The sequence below is a fragment of the Grammomys surdaster genome, unplaced genomic scaffold, assembly GCF_004785775.1.
Source record: "Grammomys surdaster isolate TR1022 unplaced genomic scaffold, NIH_TR_1.0 264, whole genome shotgun sequence".
Lineage (NCBI taxonomy): Eukaryota > Metazoa > Chordata > Mammalia > Rodentia > Muridae > Grammomys > Grammomys surdaster.
Window position 1 is genome coordinate 7,156,026 of NW_021604705.1, and position 21,454 is coordinate 7,177,479.

Consider the following 21,454-nt stretch of genomic DNA (forward strand, 5'->3'; position numbering starts at 1 on the left):
TAGATAGATAGATAGATAGATAGATAGATAGATAGATAGATAGATAGAGATAGATAAATGATAGAGAAAGATTGACAGATAATAGATATAAAGAATGATGGATAGATAAATGATAGATAGATAGATAGATAATTTATGAACATAATATAGATAGATAGATAGATAGATAGATAGATAGATAGATAGATAATTTATGAACATAATGATCATTATGGTTATCTTATGACAGAATACAGTCACAGAAAATACACTGTCATTTTTAGTTTCATTTATTATCATTATTAATTATTACTTATTTTATTTATTTACATTTCAAATATTGTCCCCTTTCCTGATCCCCCTCCCCAAATTCTTCACCCCATCTTCCCTCCCCTTTGCTTCTGAGAGGGTGGTTACCCACCCACCAAACCATTCCCACCTCACCCTGCTAGCATTCCCCCTTCCCTAGGGCATCAAGTTTCTAGAGAATTAAGTGCATCCTTTCCCACTAAGGCCAAATAAGGCAGTCCTTTGCTACATCTGTAGTGGGGGCCGTAGGCCAGCCCATGTATGCTCTTTGGTTGGTGGCTTAGCCTCTGGGAACTCTAAGGAGTTCAGTTAGTTGATACTGTTTTCCTTCCTATGAGATTGCCATCTCCTTCACCTCCTTCAATCCTTCTTCTAGCTCTTCTGTAGGGGTCCCTGAACTCAGTCCAAAGGTTGGCTGTAAATATCAGTATCTGTTTCAGTCAGCTACTGGTAGAGCCACTCAGAGGACAGCCATGCTAGGCCCCTGTCTACAAGCACAACAACACCCTTCACAATAGTCACAAATAATATAAAATATTTTGGTGTAACACTAACTGAGCTAGTGAAAGATTTGTATGAGAAGAACTTCAAGTCCCTGTGGAAAGAAATCAAAGACCTCAGAAGATAGAAAGATCTCCCATGCTCATGGATTAGTAGGATTAACATAGTAAAAATGGACATCTTACCAAAAGCAATCTACAGATTCAGTGCAATCCCCACCAAAATTCCAACACAATTCTTCACAGACATGGAAAGAGCAATTCTCAACTTCATGTGTAAAAAAAAAAAAAAAAAAAAAAAAAAAGTTAATGAAAACAATTCTCAACAATAAAAGAACATCTGGAGGAATCACCATCCTTATCATTTCTTATAAGGTCCTAATCACAACAACATCATGAGGGTTTCACCATCTGAATTTAAGCATTTCTCAAAAGTCTCAAAGTTTTATCTCTATTGTTATCTCCTTGGGAGTTGAGGCTCTTGCTCTTGCATCTGGGCTTTGCAGAAGCACAGGCATTCCATCCACAGAGGAGAGAGAACTCACTGGCTTGCTCTCAAATAGAATGAAGTTGATGGTACTTTGTTTTACTAAAACTAAACTGAATTTAGCATTAAAGTAATTACCTAAACTGCCATGTTTACTTCTGTAAATGTCCTTGAAAACATCCAACAGCTCAAAAATGAATTCAATCTCTTGGTGGAAATTATAAGATATAAAAGCTACATACGTGAAAATAGATAACTGAGTCTAAACTACTAACTACACTTGTCAGCAGCCACACATGGTGAAAAGAAGCCAGAAGTTATGAAGCCAGGGCTATAATAAACAAGAAGAAGACTGTCAGGCACTGGGAGAAATAAGAACAAGGAGCATAAAGGCACAAAAGGATGGGAAGGAAAGGGAAGGCGTGTTCAGTAGACGCTTAAAACAACATCAGGTGTAACAATGGCTACCAGTGCATAGTCAGCTTCAACGTTAACTGAAGATGAGAATATACACGCCTGTGGAGGAGGAGGGAACGCCAATACTAGCGTCCAGGATTAGGATTCAACAAAGACTTTATGAATGGACAGAATTTCTGGATAGCAGATTTCTCATGTTCAAAATGAGTGTTTCTGACTTATTTTTCTCTGAGACAACTTTCAGCTTAGCATACATACACACACACACACACACACACACACACACACACACACACACGAGACTTTATTAATGAACAGAGTTCATATAGTGTGTGTGTGCGCATGTGTGTTCATGTAAACCGTCCATTAAATTGGCTCTTGTACTCCCACACTCCCTCAGTTCAAACAGGAGAGAGGAGGAGTAAGGAAGAGTGGTACCGTCATCTCTAACGTTTTCCTGGACAGACTCCCTTCCTGAGACAATGAAACAGTTGTCAACTATGGAAGTTTGGAAGTTCCAAAACTTTCTTTCAGTGTCTCTGACCTCCAGTCAGCCACAAGTATTTGAATTTTTTGCTTTTTAGACACAGAGCTAAGGTCCACCAGGTGGCGCCAAAACTATAGCCGGCGTCTTAAGATGCGTCCAGAGGCCAACATTGGAAATTCCTATTCTGTGTAGTTGAATTTTTAAAGCACAGTTCTTGGATTCCTTCGGGGTTTTTCTGTGGATATGCTCTTTCTCTTTGCTAATTTGTATTTCCTTCTTAGGAGATAGGCATCTTTAGGCTATGGGCGCAAGCCCAAGGTCTCAAAAAAAGGGGGGGCGGGGGTGAGGCGTGAGGAGTTCAAGGGTAGTCTGGGCTACTGATTGTTAAATGAGCTGTGTTCTTCATACCTTTCTGTTTTCTGATTTTTAAATATTAAAAAAAGCGAAAGTTTTATAAATTCCCAGAACCAAGCATGGTCAACACAGTATATTTAATACAATGGTGTCAAACACTAACTGCATTCAACCTAAGGATGAATAGCTAAGCAATGCCCAGCTCCCAGAGGTCATTATGCTTAGCATTCTCCGAAGGATGCTAGACCACAAATAGCATAATGAGCTCTGGACACCCAAGCTTCTTTTTGGAGCTATCAGGAATCTGCCTCTTAGAATTTTGTCTAAGATGAACAGGTACACAGAAAAATCATGTGGTTACTGGAAATTGAACTCAGGATCTCTGGAAGAACAGTTAATGCTCGAAACCAGTGAATCACCTCTCCAGCCTGGTGTTTGTCTCTTAAACCAGCAGTTTAACAATTCGTTTTGACAAGTCTGGGAGAGGTTCTGGTATTAGCTATATGGTGTCATGTGGGAACAATTCCTCGGATAGGCCCTTCCATTGTCTAATTCTGTGTTTAGATTTACCTAATTTCCATTTTTCTGGAGACTTGTTTATCAAAGGGATGAATGGTGGAGGTTTATTTGTTGTTGATGATGTTGTTTGTTTTGTTTTCTGTTTTGTTTTGGTCAGAAAAGTGTAAATGTTCAAGCTCACAGTGAAGAGAGCCACATTGTGAATTTAAAATCACTGATCTCTCATGTCATGGGGCTAATCGTTTGCTCTCTTGTTCAATTTCCTTGTGTACTTATTTCTTTAAAAGGAGCAGAAGAAATACCTCTTCCATGTGGGCATGTTTGAATGTGATCACTGTGTTTATGATGGAGTCTGATACTTCAGACACTTTCAACAGAGTTAGTTATTGTCGCTATCATCGCCATCCCACTGTCCCAACATTATTCAAGTTTACTCTAATCTGCTATATTAATATAAACTGAATATAAAATCTTAAAACACAACTTGAGACCTCAACTGTTGGTTCTTTAAATTCTCACTACTCTGTACAAAATGAGAGAGACAGAGTAATGGTTGACAAAAGACTAGAGCAAGGGGGATATTGGAGCAATGGGGATATTGGAGCAATGGGGATATTAGAAATAACACTGCTTATCATTATATGGAACAAGAAGAAGCAAAAAGCTTGCAAGTCATGTAGCTACTTAACTCCATTTGACAAAAATGTATTTTGAAGTTCTTTAAGATTTTATTATTAGATGTTCATTGTAGTGATCCAAGAAGACATTTAAATATTCAAATGTAAACTTAACTATCTGCTTAAAAAATTCTACCACCTGTAGAGAGCTGTTTTTGCGTATATTTTACAAACTTTGAAGAAAAGATATTGGCTTCATAAATGTTTTCCAAATGTTTTCTTTACATTTATAAAGAGTTGAGGAAAGTAAGAGAGTATGTCATATTCAGGAAACATAGTCAGGAGACAGTGTTAAAGGCTGAAAAATGGTAAGCTCGTGTAAAGCATTTAGGTAGAGCAAAAGCCTGGTGTGTTCTAAGAGTGTTAGGGCTGGGAGTTCCACTGAAATCGATGAGCATAAAGAAATATTCATTTAAAACCTATGGCTAGTTAAAATCTAAAGGTGATGGCAGCTTAGTTCAGGCAGCGGAGCTGGAAAAAACTGCTACTTGATGTAGATCTATTTAAAAATTATATCCCAAAAGATCGGTGTGTGATGAACGGGAACTGAGCTTTGCTAAGCAACCAAGTCACCAGCTAAAGGGGGTACCAAGTTCTGTATGTGGATAAAGATTAAATAGAAACTGTTGTTTACTGGTTTAGGGAGGACTACAAAGTAATCTTATTTGTAGAAGGTAGAGAACATCTACATTTCAGAGGGACCCCATACCCTCATACACTTCCTAGTGGAGTCAGAGTTAAGATCTGGCCCTATTATCTGGAGTTCCACAGAGACCTCTGGAATATAAGCAGAAATGCAGGTCCATCAGCACATTGTGGTCTTTGAAATCCTAAGAATAAACAAGATCACCTGGGGAAGCTAGGCAGAAGCAGAGTGAAGATGTGAGATACTCAGGCGGAGGCTGTAAAACCAGCGGAAGCCGGAGAAGCCTGCAAGAGAGAAACAGGAAAGGCTCCAGCCCACAATTTGGTCATATGGGAAAAGCTAATACATAGCGTCTATTTCCACACCTCAGGCTTTGCAGCACCTTGATGTGATATATCTTCGGGCAATACATCTTTCAAATACTGTAGCAAGTACAAAGATTTCATTTTCAGTTCAAGGCACAGGCCTGCATCATAAGGTTAGAAGCACCAAGTATCATTTTCTTTCTTGCCTTAAGGAATTTAAATTCCAGTGAAGATTCCATGATGCAAAGAGCACATTAAAGTGAGCTGCAATTAGTTCTAAGACAGCATGTCATAGGGACACATGTCATAGGGACACATGTCATAGGGACACATGTGAAGGGACACATGTCATAGGGACACATGTGAAGGGACACATGTCATACGGACACATATGAAGGGATAGTTACCCCGGATTTAGGAACTTAGAGTGAAGAAGACTAAAAAACAGAGAGACTGCAGATAGAGTACCCTGAGAAACACTGTCTCCCGTACATGGCCTGGCACCATGAAGTCACTTCGGCTTTGGGTGCCTGTTCAAGATCGAGATGACAACAACAGTCAACATTTCTGAAGAAAGTACAGCGTGGACTGAGAAGTCTTAGTAGACAGAAAATGAAGAAGAGACATGCACATGGGTAAAGCATGTGTTGGGGGACGTCTAGGCAATGGGCAAGCTTGGTACAATCAACATATATCGGATTCATGTGTGAAGTTGTAAAGGAATAAACAAACAGCACTGAACAACAAACACGACAACAAACCATAGTTGCATAAACTCCAGTGTAGGAAGATGGAAGGCACAATGGAGGAAAATTAGGAGAAATCAGAGGATTCCAATGTCATGACAATGGGAGCATTTAATGTGATTCTGGGGCAGTGTAAAGTAAGGGATGATAAAACTAGAAGTCTAAGTTCAAAAGAAGAAAGAAAGGCAAATTTCATGGAAGATATCTGACCCAGTTACCTGAGGGGTCTCTGAGAGGTGATTTTCCCAATCCCCTTCATTGTGAATGGAGGGTGATGTGCCAGTGTGTGCTCTTGTCTCTGATTCATTGTAAATGGGGAGGATGGGGGAGGCAAGGGAGTAGTGGGGGGGTCTAAATAAGAAAAGTAGACATTTCTACAAGAAAAGTAGAAATGTCTGCAATATTTGAGGGGAAAGTAAAATCTTCTCTCCTCTTGTTCTGACAGGTTCCCAGAATGAGCATGCGTACGTCTTAGAGGTACAGAGCAGTTCTGGTAACTTCCGGCAAGTGTTTGAGATGAAACTGGCTCGGTCTTAAATGTGAAATAAATGAGTCCATAACCACAATATTTAATCCAGATATCGTCAAACAATCATGCCCCTTTGACATGAGGGATTGTTTTGGCATCCACAGTCTATCTCATCTGTAACCCCGCAAAGAATTGATCTCGAATCAGAGGCACTTTAGGCGAATTGTGAGGCTCTGAGCCACACTTAATGCTGAGAGAGGGCCAGACTGAGATACACTGAGAAGTCAGCAGTATTTCAGAGCTCTGACAAGGGGCACGGGAAGTCTTGGCAGCAAGTAGACCAGACTGTTGGCTCAGAGTGCCTAGCTGCACACCCCGTGCCCAGTGCACTCCCCTGGCTTTCTGTCTTCTTTCCTCCCTCAACAAATACCTTTCCCCAGGTGAGTACATTCCAGGTCAGAATATCTTTCTATTTTAAAACTCAGAATAACTGCTATACCTCCTCTTTAAAGAATTTTAGAGAGCTGAACGTAGTGGTTCATGCCTATAACTTAAGCACTCTGGAGACAGAAGCAGGAGGATCTCAAGTCTGACTTCAAAGTCAGCCTAAGCTGGGTAGTGAGACTGTCCAAAAAATAAATAAAAATAAAACAAAAATAAAAATTAGCAACAAATCTGAATCAGAAAGAGACATAACAATGATTATTCTCTGATGAAAATGACATCCACTGTTCACCTTTCTCTTTTCTTTTTTCTTTAACTTTTAAAATTATCTGTTTTTTAAGATTTATTTATTTGTAATGTATACAGTGTTCTGTCTTCATGTACACCTGCAGGCCAAAAGAAGATCTAATTATAGGTAATAATGAGCCACCATGTGGTTGCTGGGAATTGAACTCAGGACCTCTGGAAGAGCAGCCAGTGCTCCTAACCTCTGAGCTGTCTCTCCAGCCCAAATTATCTATTTTTTTTTAAAAAAAATGTTTTAATTATTCTTTGTGAGTTTCACATCTTGCACCCCAGTCCCACTCACCCCTCAATTCCCTCGTATCTGCCCTTCACCCTTTGCCCTTTGCAACCTCCTCCCCCCAAAATTAAAAGCACAGAAGCAAACAAGCAAACAAAAATATAAACAAAACAGAGAGCATAGAAAACATCTCGTTCTAGAAGCTGTAGTGTGTCACAGTGTGTCCCACAGAATACCGCTCTGTCCACACAATCTCACTTGCAGATGTTCGTTGCGATAAGTCATTGTTCTGTTTTGAGGCCTCTGGCTTCTGTGACACTATCAACATCAAATCCTCACCAGGACACCTCCAGGTTACCCTGTTGTTTCTGTGTGTCATGGAGATCCTGCAGCTTTGGCCTGACACCCCTGTTAACCTTTCAAAGTTCCCTCCTTCCCCCCAGTAGCAAGCACCCTCCTCTTGCTCTCAGTAATAATGATTTAGCACTTTCTTTGTAGTTTATGTACCATTTACCCTAGCTCTGTTTCCCAGGATGAACACATAACTTTATTTAATCTGAGAGTCAAATTTTGTTGGATTCTGTGGTAAGCTGTTACTAGACAAACATGTAGGTTGTAGCAGTGTATGCGTGTATGTGCACATTTGCACAGGTAAGTTGCTATGTGTATTGAGGTCAGAGAAAACATTCATGAGTTTATTCTCTCTTTGGGGATCCTGGTGATCAAATTCCGTTCATCAATTTTGCCTGCAAATCCTTTTTTTTTTTTTTTGATTCCGAGTCATTTAGGTGACCCAGACTTAGGACTTTGCGTAGACTACGTGGGGATTAAGTTATTTCTTTCCTTTCATTTTCAGTAGATACAAGTAGGTGGTCTACATATGATGGTAAGCAGAGTAACTTCTGAAGATAAAGTCCAGGGCAGAAAATGAGAAAGAAACTGGCATTCTTCCAAATGCTACAAAGATAATGCAAACCCCGGATATTTTCAGTTATGAGCATCTGAAATTTTGTGTCAGGTCTGAGCCATTTTCAACTAAATAAATCATCAAATGCTCCAAAATTCTCTTAATAATTAGTTGGACTTCTTCATCCAACCCACACTAAACCTCGGGAGATGTTCTACCTGGAGGGGGAGTCCTCACTTCTCGGGGCTCCATGGGCTCTTCTGTTACCCTCAAACTTCTTCCCCATCATCCCATAGCCGGACTTAATCTCTGTAGTCGCTACATAGTTGCTTACTTGGTTATCTGACTATCTGAACTGCTTTGCAAATAGTATAATTAGCAAACCTATGAGACAGGGACTGTTTGCGTCAACAGTTATCTTCACATCCCAAATTCAACTCCCTTTAAGGCCTCTTTGGCTTCTGTATTATGTTCACTAGAAAGAGATGGATACTCTTTGCAGATTTACTGCAAGAATCCATTTTGATATACATTTAGAAGATATTTGCTGAGACGAGAATTGGCACCATGACTCATGAAGCCATGAATAATATAAGAAACGGATTGAATTACAAGCAAGGGTATTTAAATTTAAATAGCTGCATATGACTTGATCTTAGCTCCTTATTTTTGCTAAACTAAGAAAATAAGAAAGAATGCTCTGTAACGTCTACTTCTACCTGCCTTGGATAAACTTAGTAAGGTAAGATTGTTTGCTGACATGTTGTCTGACTCCAAGAAGTCTATGTGACTTCAAACTTGGTTCCTGAACTTGTCTCAGTTATCTGCTCCTCATTTTGCTCCCTGCTCTCATGCTACCGTTCATCCCGGAACTCATCTCTAGCTAATGGTGCTCCTAGATCCATCTTGCTTTCAGAGGTTTACATGGGCAAAAACCAGAACAATGTTGTAATAATATCCTAAATGTTATGGGGAAAACACTGCTTTTAAAAATTGAAACATTTTAAAACGTATTTCTTTCCATGCGTCATTGTCCTTGGAGGAAGCAGATCATTCAACTCCGTGCTCCCTACCTCTTTCCGTTCTCATTTACGTCTTTCTTTGTTACCGTTCCATGGAGTATAAATTCAGAAACGTGTGTGCTCCAGCTATAGCAAATAGGTACTTTAGCTGTCATTTTATATTTTCCTTGGGGACAATTAAAGACCTTTACTCTGAAATCTCAAAATAAGTTTAAACACTTTAAGAATAAAGAGTTAATCTTTGTTCACATTTCTGATAAATATAATAATAGCATCTAAGTGTTTCTCCTGCCTTTCTAGTATTTTTTTTAAGTTGTCCTCATGTCTATTTTGTTGTGTTTTGAAATACAAGAGCTTTTCTCTAAATAAAAATTTTAAAATGTATGTAAAATTTTACTACATTCAGCATAGCCTAAAAGACATTTGGCTCTCCCCATATATTCTCTAGTGTTAGCATTTTGTCTAGGCTCCACCCCACAGTTACCTGGTAACAGCTAGGTGTGCCTGACTCACTATAAAAGGGGCTGCTCACCTTGTCCTCTCTCTCACCTCCTTGCTTTCCCTCTGTCCCTTCACCCCCTTCCTCCTCTCTCCCCATTTCTTTCCCACCTCTCACTAAATATGCCCATGGCCAGCCTCTATTCCCTTCCTATCTCTCTCTCTCTCTCTCTCTCTCTCTCTCTCTCTCTCTCTCTCTTTCTCTGTCTCTACTACCCTCTCAACTACTCTTCCTATGCCATGAATAAAGTCTATAGTACACTGTTGTGTGGCTGGTCCCTCAGGGAGAAAAGATGCCCCAGCATGGGCCCTTGGAAGCACCCCTTTCCCCAACCCCTGATTGCATATCCACCAAACATATTTCTTCTCTCCTTATCTTTTTATAGAACACAACATACAGGCTTTCTAAAAGTTAATTTTCTCTTAAATATATACATTTCAATTAAGAACATGAAAGAATGTCAAGTCAGAAGAATGAGACTCCAGAAGGAAATGGTAAGTTAAGTTATTAAAATGGTGAATATAGGAAATAAAATAAAACTACTTCATGACTCCATTGTTTAAGTTAGACAATGAAAGATCAACTAAACTCTTTCTTCATTATCAGAGAAAGTAAAGTAACATCCCTCCATTTCATCAACAGTATGTGAATCTAGAATTAATACTTGGATTTTATGTCCCACCAGAACAATGAGAATGAGTCGTTACCCTGAGTCTGAAACAATCCAATGACTGTAGGCATTTTTGATTCTTGAAAAACAACAGAAATGTATTAATCTGTGCCTTTCATTAAATGGAAAACAGAATCTTGCTTCCAGAAGGATAATTCAACATAACAAGGGCCAGTAGCAGACCATACAGTGCTGAATCCTGAATGAGTTTCTTGATGGATTGTTTACTGTTGCTGTGTGATGTTGTTGAACTGAGGCACCAATCAGTGGTTTTCGGTGAGTTTCTGGTTTGCACTTTGGGGAGTAAACTCAAGGATCAGATGCCTTCTTTGAACCAGTTTCTCTATTATGCAATGACAATTACTCTTTCTCTAAGGCTATAAAGATGCTCAACTTTCCATTGTCTTTTTGTTCAGAAATTTCTAGCATTTCCACCAAATATTCTGCAAACCATCCATTTCCTTCTGGAATCTCATTCTTCTGACTTGACATTCTCTCATGGAGTAGAATCACATATGTGGTTATAAATGCCAAGGATATTGATAATTTGGAAAATATACCAATAAAGTGAGAAATATATCTGCCTAGAATTCATGTTGTGTGTACAGCCAATATCAGATTACTGAAAAAACAGATGAATTCTGTCAGACTTTCCTCAGAGAGGCTGACCTCTTCAGCAGGCTTCCATGCAGCTAATCATTACTACTGAGGTTTTACTGCACACAAAGCTCTGACTGGCTGGCACATAGTGACAGATGACTCATTTTTATTACAGTCTGTTCTTCTGTAAGTCCAAAGGTTCTCCTCTCAATAGGCACAGTAAATATGGTGATCCGAGTCTGTCTCCAGTCTGCCCCCATTTACTCTGCTTGTGCCGTGTTACCCTCTCTGTAGTATTTTAAATAAAAATCAGATTCTATCTCTATATGTATTTTCTCCATTGTCGTTAATGACGTCAGTTATCATCACAAAGAAATAATGTCTATTAATAGGAGCATACTACATAACTTTTTAAGCTGTTAGCTTGTATCCAAAGTTGCTTTATGAGCTATAATAAAGTCATAATTATCATGGTTTGATTTCTTATTTGTAAGGTTTCAGACATAAAAAGTCAGAGTCCAAAATTATTGTTTACCCCTCACCTAGACATTCCAAGTATTAACATTTATGTAACTACAACAGAGTGACGGTAACAAGGAGATTAACATTGACTGAGTGCTGTATTTGAGAGCACAACCCTTTTCAAATTTCAATGATTTTCCCACTTAGGGCCTTTTCCCAGTTCAGGATGCAAAGATGAATTGCCCCATGCATCCTACTATAATTATTCTATGGCTTTCATCTTCATCATGACTTTGTGTCTATTTTTAAAAGGTAACAGCAAGTTATTTCATAGACTACATCTCGGCTTTCCATTTCTGTGGTATTTTACTGATTAAATTGTTCTATTTATTCATAATAATTCAAGAGAGGAGATACAGTTTCTTATTGCATGATTTTAGGACACGTTCTCAGACACAAGTCAGAGACAACATTTGTACCTTTCTGCTTAGTACTACAAGGTAGACTTTTTTCTACTTTATATAAAGAATTATTTATGATATTCCGCTTTTTTTTAGCTTTATAAATCAGTGATTCACAAGAGTCTCCTTGGAGGAGAGTGGCTATGTGGACACTAATCATAATTACAAATTAAATGTACCTGGATACGCCAAGGTGGCCAGCTTTGATGGTAGAAAGTCTGTGTGGTGAACTTCCCAGGAAATACATCCTTTAATGTCTAGAGAGCACACTTTTCCAGCCTGTCCTCAATTCATGCACAGCACCAAAGAATAAACAAGTGAAATAATTAAATTTTTACTAAGCGTTTCAGTCTGTATTTGGGAGAGATACTAGTGAGGACGGTTTCCTCCTAAAATCCAACAAACTGTCCAGTCTATAAACTTGGCCATCTTCAAAAAGGAAAGCGTTTGTTTACTCTTGAAAAGCTTCCTTCTTTTTCCCCCAGGCAGAAGACATTCAGATGCTATCCTCCCCTTTCCCTCTCCCCTCCCCTTCCTAAAGGACAGTGGTCATCAATAGCAATGGCAGTTGTGGCTAAGCAACAACAAAGCCAGTTTCTCTCTCTCTCAGGAGAGAAGGTTGTGCCTCCACTTGGCTCTGAGAAATTTCTCTGGTAATCAACAACAGAATTGAGTCAAAAAAGTATGTCTTTGAAAATCCTTCTTTTGAGAGATTGGGATTCTTTGTGTTACTGATCCATTGAATTCGGTTACATCCTGGAGACAATTATGAATGAAACATCAGGTTGTGTGCAATTTAGTTATTGATTCAACAATGATTTTATCATAGAGCTAACTCAATGCTACATTAATTACATTTATATATCCAGTTGCTAAAGTTTCAATATGTATTCTTTTTAAAGAATTGGGATTGGAGAGAGGCACTTGGTAAGGTGTTGACTGTGCAAGCACAATCCACTGAACCCATGTAGAGAGCGAGCTTACTCTGGGGCTTCCTGGCTTTCCAGTTAAGCCTTATCAATGAGCCTTAGGTCCCAATGAAACACCCTGTCTCACAAAAACAAAGTGGAAAGTTTCCAAAGAGCAATACCCATGTTGACATCTGGTTTCCACATTCACCCTCGACATATGCATATACACATATGCACCCAAATATGCATGAACACACATAAACACACAAAGTAAAAGCTAGTAAATGAACTGAGCTCAAAACATAACTACTTACAAAAGGCTGTTAAGTTAACTTAAGGTTATAAGAATTTAAAAGGAGAAAATAAAGTTTTTATCCAAGCATTCATAGGAAAATAGTATAACATACATACATATAATATTTGAAAATATGTTTTATTTGAACACAAATTTGAAAAAGAATATAGATTGCAAATTTTTAGGACAATGTTATCAAAAGGAGAAAATGTAGTGATATTTATGTAGCAGAGATGCTTCTCTGTGACACACACTCTATTTGTCACACACAAGGGAAAATCTGACCTGATCTCACAGACAGGTACATAGAGATTCATCTGTGTGGTTCTATCAGTCCTACCCTTCATTTCTCAGGTCAATTTGTGTGTAGGATGATAGACACAGGGACAAAAACTAGGCCATGCAATTAGCTTGGAAATATAGAACTTCTTAAAAATAATATTGTATTTTTAGATTTGTTAAAGCACATTTTCTGTTTTGCCAAAATAAATATAGTAAATTCTCTAATAATTTCATTTAGCTGACTTTATACCAAAAGTGACGTGAACATTGGAACCATATGTTCATGGCATGGTATAATCTGATCAGAATAAAATAGTAGAGGGTTCTGGTTCATCACAACTTAATTACACATTCTTATTAGCACAGACGTTCATAGCTTCCAGCCTTATATTTTATCTTATTTTTAATTAGTTTCAATAAGCCAGATGACAATATTTGGCATGATCCTGTTTCACAAAGAATGTAGTTATAAACTGACATAGCTACCAGTTATACTAGTAACAGTGATTACATTACACATATTTTATCTTAGAATACGTTAAAACATTTTGTCTTGGGTTTCTATTTGCCACACAGTTTTAAATTTGCATACTAAATTGATCATAGAACTTTATATTTATAAATGATTTAAATTCCTTGAAACCGAGTAACATGCTTGCTATACTAACAGATAACATTGATGTTTATTGAAAGAGTTAAATGAAGTAATATACACAAAAGCATCTTCATTTTTTGCTTATTATTATATATTCATTTTCTCTCTTCCTTTTTGTAAGGCATAGCAGTGCTAATTTTTTTGTCTTTTTCGTCTAGTTATTTTGCTGAATGCAAATTCACATGCCCCGTAACGGGCTAAAATATCTCTGACCTTTATTACTCAAGCTTCCCCTCCTCCATTTATTAGAGAGCTCTGTGAGTTATTATTCACAAATCATTATTTCTGACGCCATTCTCTGAGGTGTGAGCATCTGCTAGCTGCTAACAGAGGGTGCAGCTGTTGTTCAGAGACTGTCTATGTTGTGTTGCCAAGCAACCACTGCAAACCACATCCCAGGGCAGGTTGCTTGCCCAGGCGCACCTGCCTGCCGACCCAGCTATTTATTTAATTAAAAATCTGTTCCTGCACAACAGCTTGGCCAGAAAGGCAACAGCAGTAATCGATTACAACTATATTAAATGACCTACCCACATTGTTTCATTGACTATCCATTGCAAAGCAAAGGGGTCTCTGGCCACCGCCACTCATTCTTAATGACTTTGCAAGAAGTATGTAAAAGCAAACTGCGGATAGACTCTATTTGCATTCAGAGGTGCTGAAAAACAATCTGTCAGGAATGGCACTGCATGTAATATAATATGCCCAAAATAAAATGTATCGTCAACAAGAGAGCTTCCAACAGGATAACACTGCAGTTGTACGCAATGGAAAGGGGGATTTAAAATATATATGTACTAGTCATTGAGAGCTGTTTTCTTAGTCCTAGTTGCTCTGTTTTTCCTGTCAGTTAAGAAAAAAATAATTGATCACTTTAGGTGCATTGGAGTTTACTCTTCCATCACTCTGGTGTCATTCTGTCCTTCCTGTTTTAAAAGTTGACAGAGTTCCCTTATTTCAACTATATTTCATGACAAATAAAACCATCAGAAATTAATACCCATCACTGAAAAAATTTTTTTCAAAACTGGATGCATTGGCAATGCCTGTTTATCTGCCAATGACATTCTGTCCTTTGAATCACCGTCTAGGACAGCATACACACACACACACACACACACACATTTTGAGAAGCAACTCTATCTAACACAATTTTGAGAGGAAAAACAACGAGTCTTACTTGCACCTGCATGATAGGTTTATTTTTCATGTTTGAGGTGAAGACTTCATTCTGGGACTCCAGGGCTAAATATTCTTTCCTACTTTCTATAGCCACTGTTCAAGTCAACAAGGGTCTTTATTAACAATTTAGTGTAATGTGTGTCATGCTATCACAGCATAAATTATTATTTAAAATCCTAGAATTAATTTACTTTGTGTGGAATAAAAACTACCTCACCAAGGAAAACTTGGTTTCTAAAAATGTATTCAATAAAACATAAATGACAGTAATTTTATGTGAAGGAATGCTCAGATTTAAAGGATATAACCAAAATTTTAGAAAAATGTTTATATGTGTACCTGTAAAATGTTTATATGAATGAATCCAAAGTACTTTAACACTATAATCATAAAATTGAAATTAAGCTAAAAATGCCAATAATCAGCATACCAATATTCTTCCTGGTTTTATGTATTTCTTATTCTGTACAAACGTAGACGTTTCAGTTTTCTATGCTTTCTTATGCTGTGTTTATATTACACTTTTGTTGTTCTTGAGGTTTATGTTACTCTAATGATTGTCAACAATATTTAAAGGACTGATAATATAGCTCAGTGGTAGAGTGCCAGTCCAGCATGTGCAAGGTCATAGGTTCAATTGTCACGCCACAGAAATAGACTACATAAATAAAGCTTAACTTTAGTGGCTATCCTTATTTCTTTTTCCTTCTAAGGAAACAACACATATCTGGAGTCTTTTATTGAATGTATGCGGTGATTTGAATAAGAACATTCCCCTCTCTAGGCTGGTAGATTGGAGGAAATTTGTCACTGCGGTTGGCTTCAAGGTTTTAAATACTCAAATCAGGCCCAGTGTGCTCTCTTCCTGGTACCTGCTGATCCAGATGTAGAACTCTTGGATCCTTCTCCAACACCAAGTCTGCCTGTGTGTCACCATAACTCCTGCCAGGATGAAAATGGACTAAACCCCTGAATTGTAAGCCAGCTCCAACTAAATGTTTGCCTTTATAAAAGATGTTACATCACTGGCATCTCTTCGCAGCAGCAGAAACATTAAGACAGTGTATTTTGGTGGCTCAGAGGTCACTTTAAGTTTATAACTGCTATAAATTCTTAATCCATATGACTCCTTAAAGCAAAAAGCAGTATTTAGTAATAATTTTATTTTCTTTTAAGTTTGAATACACCAGTGACAGGACACATAAAGTGCATGCAAAAATGTAATTCTTTTACCAGGTTTTCAGGTTTTGTCTCTTTTAGTGTGTCCATTCAAATCAACTAATTTTTTAAAGCCTGACTGATCTCCCATCCCTTATTAGTATCGTGTCTTTTGTAGTCTACCACCACCCTATCTGTATGCACTGATTCCTTGAGCTATTAGTTGAAGATTAGGTTGTACACCCATCCTTTCACCAACTTATAGTCCGAGATTGTACTGAACAAAAGTGATAGGCTTCTTTGACATAACAAAAGTTTAAAAAGCTACAATAGAAGTTATTCATTAATATGGGATGAGAGAAAAAAATTCTCAATAGTGAATATAAATCACAAGTTATATAAAGAAGTTGCATTTCATGCCTGGAAGTAGTAATGCACCATATCAACTATTCTCCTAATGTCCATATTTACCCAAGAAAAGTAACCTTAGGTGATCTCTAAAAGCACTTCGCATTTTAGTTTCCTAAATCAGATTTCTAAATCTCTCCCAAACATTCACCTTAGTCTCAGTTTTATTCTCTTACTTCTAGATGTTTCCTCTAGAATATATGTAATTCATTTTTATACATTTTATGGAAGAGACTGAGTTTATGAAAAATTAAATGGCCCATGATTAACATATTGTATCATTATTATTACCATATAATTAGTTTTTCCTAATAGTCTTCTTCCTATTCTTACTGTCTTCACTGAGTCTGTATTATAATGGGAAGGTCCTTCTTGCCTATCTCTTTCTGTCTCTCTGTCTCTCTGTCTCTGTCTGTCTCTCTTTCTTTATGTGTATGTGTATAAGTACATGTATGTGTGTTAGAAAGTGGTGCAGAAACTCTTTGAGTATCTTTCTAAATTATTCTCTACTTTAATATTTTTAAGTCTAGATCTTCTTCAACCTGGGGTGCAACAGCTCAACTCTCTAGACAAGCCCTGTCTCTGCATACCCCCTACCCCCAGAACTGGGATTTTTGTGAGCACACACTGTCTGTATCTGGTTTTTTCATGTGTACTTGGCATCTAACTTGAATCTGTTGCTTACACAGCAAGCGCTTATGGACTAAGCTGTCTTCACAGCTCCAAAACAGAGCTCTTTCTTCCTTTTAATTTTTAAACAATTATTTATTTAGTTTGTGTGAGTGTAGTTAGTGCTTGCAAATGTATAAGTCAGAAAACAATTGCAGAAACCAATTCTCTTCTCCCATCCTGTAGACTCTGGAGATGAAATTATGTGGCTAGGCAGCCAACATCTTTCCTACTGGACCATATTGCCTGCTAAGGCAGAACATTCTCAAACACACTGGTCAAGTTACATGGATGCCAAAATTTCCTATGGCTTCTGACTGCTTATGAAGTCTAATCCTTACTGTTGAATACATGAATTTCAAAGAAATTCAAATAAAAGGTCTTCATTGAGTGCCGATTCTAATTACTTCTCTCTGGGCAAGACAGTGGTGGCATATGCCTTCAATCAAGCACTCAGGAGGCAGAGGCAGATGGATCTCTGTTGAGTTCAAGACTAGCCTGGTCTACAGTAAGAGTTCCAGAACAACCCAAGGTACACAGAAAAATTCTGTCACACACACATACAAAAAAAAAATCCTAACAACAACAAAACCAAAAACAAAAACAACAAAAGCCAGCTCCTTCTTAAAGTTTTATTCAGTATCACCAATTAAAATTTAACACATTCCTCTACTTGTATCCTTCTTGCCATGTTCTTTCACCTGACAAGCCACTGACACAATTTCTTGGTGATATGAATGCTTAAGAAACACGTGGTATCTCACCATACCATCTTCATCAGTCTGAGACTGTGGCCAACTTCAGCCTCCTTAATACCTTCTTCTCACTCATCTAGCCTGTGTTTCTGTAACTAGCAGTCTATAAGGAAGGTGTGACATCTCAAAACAGAAGATGAAACAGACACATTTTTGTACAGAAGAACGAGGGGAGAATGGTACTCTCTGATAACAATGACTTCATTATATTCAGAGTATAGTATTTTCTAAACCTATACAATTAATAAAATATTAGGAAGTTATTATTAAAATAAGATAGCTCAAGAATGAAAGTTTCCCAGTGGTTCTGATGATAAGCCAGGTTTAGCAATCTTTGAAGAAAGAGACCTGAGAAAATAAAGATTAATATTCTATAAGCATGCGAGGATTAGTGTCTTATCATATTCCCCTATCCCACATAGTTTAGAGCCTTTTCATATAACGCTCTTTTCACATAATATATAAAATACACTTGCAGGAGATTATCTTCCCAGTGTAGATGGCAAGGTTTTATTTGGGATCTGTAGTTGGATGGCTAGCAACCAGGTAAGTTCCTATCTCCCACTCCCTGACCCCATCCTCAAAAAGCAAGTCCCAAGGTACCACTTCTTTATCATTCTTCCCAAAGAACAGGATCAAGTAGTGATTTATTGCCAGCCCATGCAGGAGACAGGGTGTTAGGAGATTTATAGGGTGAAGAAGTTTCCAAAGATAAAAGAGAGAGGAAGCAGCAAACCATGGAGCTCTCTGCCCTCTGCTGCCTTTCTTCCCAGCAGGGACCAGCCTGAGATTTTAGATAATCTACACTCAAGTCTCTAGCATGCTGTGTGCAGAGTAATGGTGATTCACATCTTTTACCACTTAAAGTGTAAAATCCAAAGACCATAAAACAAATACAAAACCAACACCTCTTTTATTGGTATTAGTTGGTACTTTACCAGGTGCTTGTTGAGCTAATGATAGGATGCTTTGTTATAGAGTCTACCAGCTCTTTAGTGTCAGAGAGATAAACAATAGAGAATGTGTTTGTGAGTGTAGAAGATAATCTCTTATAACCTTTCATAAGATACAGAGATGTTAGCTAATACAATAGTATATATAATATGTATGTTATGTATTATATGTATGTGTGTGTGTGTGAGTGTGTGTGTGTGTGTGTGTGTAAAATCAACTTAGATGCTTTTATCAACTTAGGTGGCCCTGAAACAGGGACAATCCCATGTTCAAAGCTTGCATTTCTTCTACAACAAAGAAAATACTGTATAATCATTCCCCTGTCATGGAGTTGTTAAGTTTCTCATCCTTTGTTCTTAAAATGCTCACATACTACCTGGAGTTTATAGCAAAATACTTCCACTTAGCAAATGATATTTGCTGTGCTAGCTCAGCTTCATTGAAACTGACAATTATAGAAATTATTGATGAAATGTGGGTCTGTATTTGTACAAGGCTACATCAAAAGTGGACTTGTGCTGTGCTTAACAGAGCTATTCAACTCACAAGTCATCCTCACATCTCCTTTGCTCTTTCATGTATCGCTGGGGATAAGAATTGATTCTGACCATTTCCCATGCTACTTAAAAAACAAACAAAGAAACATTTCAAAGAAGCAGCCTCAAAGAGAAACCTGAGATGGATGTGTTTTTCTCCAAGCTGTTGTAAAGTATATTTATACAAATGATTCAAAGAAAGGTATTTCCAACAAAAGTCTGAACTGTTCTGTAGAGACTTCAGGGTAAATAAATGAAAATATGGTACTAGGAATTGCTCTCATCGTATGGTATTGTGTATCTAACATAAAACCAGTAAGAAAAGAACACTTGCAGCCTGATGGCCTTCCCAATACTGACTGGTGATGGAAGATAGAGATTTTCACTTCTGCTGCACCATCATTTCCATATACTGGGAAGGCACCACTTTACTCTGACTTCTGAATATTCGACACTCTCTTGCCTGAGACAGTTTACTGTATAGTTTCAAACACTGGAATTTCTATTTATTTTAGAACTTCTCAAGTGTTCATCTTGGTGGCTATTATTTGTGTTTTGTCCATTTCTGCCATCTCCAGCTCCTAATGAATATTAACTGATTTGTCAAATTTGGCAAAGTAAATCCTTTCCATCCCTAGAAATATGTGTTGGGCAAGTGGGCTAGGGCTGGAGCAAGAGTGAGGTTGAGAAGTGTCCAAATCTGGAAAATCTCATCCTGAGACCAGCAGGAGTAATGATCTATCCCTCCCTGTACACCACAATGAAACCTCACCTTGACTGTTAAGGTAGTCAGCTGACTGATAGCCAAATTATAGGTTTAAGCACCTGGGATTCCTCTTCATGAAAATGAAGCATTCTTAGTACCTCAGTACTAAACGATAATGTACACTCATCCTGAAAACCCCCATACACACTCCTCAACGCTTATACAGCCCTTATTATCCCTGAATAAAGAGAGCTATAACACTGAAAGCTGTTTTGGGGAAGGGTTATTTCTCCCTGGTACTCAAGACAACCAAGTTCCTGCCAACCCATGACACCAGGACAAGCCTTGTTCCTTTGATTCTGGCCCAGTGCACAATGCTACTTGAATAACCCCAAAGGCAGAAGGATATGACTTGTTTAGAGATCCTGGAAGTGTCCCACTATGAGAAATGAACTTTATTCCCAGTATGGCCATTAGAGGACACCCAGTGAGTCTCAATTTAGTCTCTGTGTTTCTACACCAAGAAAGCAGATCTATTGATAGCTGTAACATCTGATGCATCCTGATGAGTTATGACTTTTGAGCTGCTTGAATTTTATTTTCAACAAGCAAGATACACCCTAGCCAAAAAAAAAAAAAAAATGGAACACAAGTTAACACTATTGCAAAATCAACAAATGCATCAGTGTTTGTTGTGAAAGGTGTATCAGTAATAAGCTGTTAAGATTGTTTTCTGTAGAGTTGGTGGAATAAACAAAACACTAGACAGGAATTATGTGAAGCCTCATGATTAGGTTTATTTTGAACCTTCTATAATGAAACACACAGAGAAAACATACTATTGCTTATGAAAAGGGCTCTTGATCTTAATCCAGAGCAAGTGAAGGGCTGAGAATGACATACGAGGGTGGAGTAGACATTCAAGTGTTTCAGCCACTCGTGTATGTTTCCCTTCCTTGCTGAGTGTAGTCTGATCTTCCTCTGGGAAACTCTCTATGCTCATTCCAAGCCTCAGAGGAGTGAGTTTTCCTCTTCTTCTTTAACATACCTATAAAGGGTTTTGTGGGTTTTTTTGTTTGTTTTGCTTGTTGTTGTTGTTGTTGTTTTGTTTTGTTTTTTGATTAACTAGGAGGGTAACCAACCAGAAGAGCCTCATCAGAGGAAACCTGAGGTTCTGCTGAGACAGAGTACTCAGAACTTTAAACAGAATAGAAGCTCCCAGGGTCCACCTTATTCTGAGAAATCTATGAGCTCATTCAGGGGAAATGACTCTCTAGCCAGATCCCAAATATGAACTCAACTCAAGGAAATTTTTCACAATTTCTCCTCTGTATCTTTTGCTCCTTTTTGGGCACTGGGGCCACACTCATGGTTTAAGTTCCCTGTATGAGCTGAACTCTAAGCCCAGCTATTGCCCACCAACTTTACAAAAACTTAAGACAAAGTTGTCCTTTTCTTCT